At 47.9% G+C, this 2,844-nt stretch overlaps 1 pseudogene; it reads right to left on the bottom strand.

Moving 5' to 3' along the window:
- Nucleotides 1–948: 948 nt before the first annotated feature.
- LOC141498792 (inosine-5'-monophosphate dehydrogenase 1-like) lies at nt 949–2,366 on the bottom strand (annotated as a pseudogene).
- Nucleotides 2,367–2,844: the final 478 nt, after the last annotated feature.

The following is a 2,844-nucleotide window of genomic DNA, read 5'->3' as shown; positions in this document are numbered from 1 at the left end:
TGCCCCTAGGCAAATGGCCCTTGATTCTTTTTTGTTACTGTCCTCCTTAATTTTTCCTAGATAAAAAAGGAATAGGATAATGAAGACAGGTAGACAATAAGGTAGAGAATAAAGAAGGGATGTGTCATTTATACAGCCTTGTGTTGAAGTTGGGAACACTTAGCAGCATGGACTGCTAGGAGATGAAGGAGTACATGATGTGGGGCCAAAGTTTGAGATTTTGTTTTTATGGAGTTTTTTTCCCCCTTGGAGACCCACTGGCTTTATTCAACTCATTTAATACACAACAACATAACCGTGGCCTCAAAATGTGCAAAGTTAAAGCCTTCAGTTGTGGCCAGAGATGGAGAGGGGGCTATGAACTGGAGCAGCAAGGGAACAGACTAAATGGGTGACCTTCCCACAACTGCCACAGACTGAGGAAGTGGACTGTGGCTGGACAGAAGTGGGGAGGGGGAGGCAGGGCCAAGGAGAGCACTATTCACCATGGGATAAGGGGTGGGGGGGGTGGGAAGTATCCTAAAGGATAAGAAGCTAGGAATGTTGGGGTAGGGACCTTCCCTGGAGCCACCACTTGTATCAGAGCTAGGGCCTCAGAACAGCCCATGTTTGAAGAAAAGGAGCCTGAGGAGCAAGCTGTTCCTGGGGGAGGAGAAGGTCCCTGGAGAAAGCAGTCCTGACTTAAGGGAAAGGGAAGAGGGTAAAGCCAGGAGAGACCACAGCCTCCTAAGGGGCCACCTCTGGCTCCCTGCTCCCCTCCTGGGAAGGCAAGAGTCTGGGATCCCAGAGTGCAAATCCATGGGGGCTACCCTGGCCACTCAGTTATGGAAAGATGCAGTGCCTGAGGGGGCCCCATGGTGGATGCCTCCACCCCCTCCTTGACCACTGGACCACCACCACTGTCCTCAGGACAGTCACTTCTTGTAATACTGGAGGCTGTGGACACTGTCACTTCACAAACTTAAGTTCTCCAGAATATGTCATGGATTGCAGGACAGAGAGACTTTGGGTACCAATATCCTGGCAGCCGTGCTGGATGCCAGAAATGACATAGGGCACAAACTTCTGGATGGAGCCTTTGTCTTGAATGGACCCTGAGACACCCTGGGCAGCCTTCACCTTGTCCCCCTCATTGAAATACCTCTTCTGGCTGCTACTACTCTTTTCCATAGCATCCAGGGAACCCATGCCTTGGTACTTCTTGAACCATACCCCATTGGAGAAAAAGTACTCACCAGGGACTTCTGTGGTAGTTGCTAGCAAGGAACCCATCATCACTATGGAGGCTTCATGGGCCAGGACCTTAAACACATGACCTACCATCTGCATCGCACCATCTGTAATGACAGGGACTCCAAAGCAATAGAAGTATTCTGCCACCTTATACACGGCAGTGTCCTGAGCTCGACCACATGCCCTCACTTCCTGGGTGATATAAATGGAGCTACAACCCATGCCCATGTGGCCTGCACAGCTGTCACCGCATTCCCACCAATCACCTGCAGTTGGGGGTACTTCTGCTTGATGTAGTGCACCATAGCAATCTGATGCACTGAATTCCCTTGAGATGAGTTCAGCACAATGACATGGGCAGCTCCTGGGTAAGCAAGTCCAGGCAGTATTTGTCATCTTCCCTGGTGCCCATGGTGGCTCCACAGAGCAACTACTTGTGGGCAACCTTGGAGGCCAGGGGATAATCCCGGTTCTTCTTCAAGTCAGACCAGGCAATGATGGCTACCAGTTCATCACTGTCATTAACAATAGGCAGTTTTCCTTTCTTGCTCCTTTTCAGGATCTCATTGGCCTCTTTCAATGTCACACCTGCTGGTGCCACCACCAAGTCTTTTTGATTTGTCATCACCTCACTGTGCAGGTCATGTGGTCTTTCTCAGCAAGGAAGGCTTTGTCCTGGGAAGTAACGATGCCCACCAGCTTGCTGCCCATGGTGCCTGTCTTGGTGATCCCATTTGGGGTTTTCTCAGTGATCTTGGCTTCTAACATGTCACCCACTGTATGCCAGGGGCTCAACACTACTGGATCTGTGATAAAACCCTGTTCAAATTTCTTGACCTTGAGCACCTACTTCCAGGAACTCAGGAGTACAATTATGGTGGATGAAGTCAATACCACCCATCAAATCCACTGCAATGGCCAAATCAGCTTCAGTTACAGTGTCCATAGGGATGAGATCAATGGAGTCTTCAGGGTGATTTTCTGAGTTAGAGCTGAAATCAAATCTACCTCATCAACTGTGAAGTCTATGAATCCTGGCAGCATCAGTAAATAATTATAGGTGAGGCCATTAATGATGCCTGCTGAGCTGTGAGCCTATCCTCACTGTGGCAGCTGATGAGGAAGTCTGCCATACTTCTGGGAGACACAGAGAGCCAGCATCAACGCTCTGTTGCCCCGCTGGCAGGAGGGTGGGATGGGGCTGCACAGGCACCTGGTCTGGCTCAGCTGCCTTCCCTTCACCTGCCTGCCACTCCTCTTTATGGAATTTTTTTGAGGGGAACAGGTCAATTCTTATCTGTGCCACTTTGAGGTTAGTTCATTAACATATCCAAATCATTTCAGATCAATGAAACTTCAAAGTCATCATCTCAATGTTATCAGCACCTTTTTGATATTCTGCTGGTATAGAGTTACAGAGGTCTGAAATTTGTCTGGAAATTAAATATTATGGAACCAGAACTCTGATAGCAGCATCTAGATGGCTTCTGCTATTTCATCACATATTACTAAAATACAAATTTTGATTATATAAGATACAGAGTGTAAGTTTTGTTCCATTTATCTTTGAAATTTCTTGTATATGACTTCCATGTTTCCCTTGCAATCTTA

The sequence above is a fragment of the Macrotis lagotis genome, chromosome X, assembly GCF_037893015.1.
Source record: "Macrotis lagotis isolate mMagLag1 chromosome X, bilby.v1.9.chrom.fasta, whole genome shotgun sequence".
Taxonomy (NCBI): domain Eukaryota; kingdom Metazoa; phylum Chordata; class Mammalia; order Peramelemorphia; family Peramelidae; genus Macrotis; species Macrotis lagotis.
This window is presented reverse-complemented; position numbering and strand designations above follow the sequence as displayed.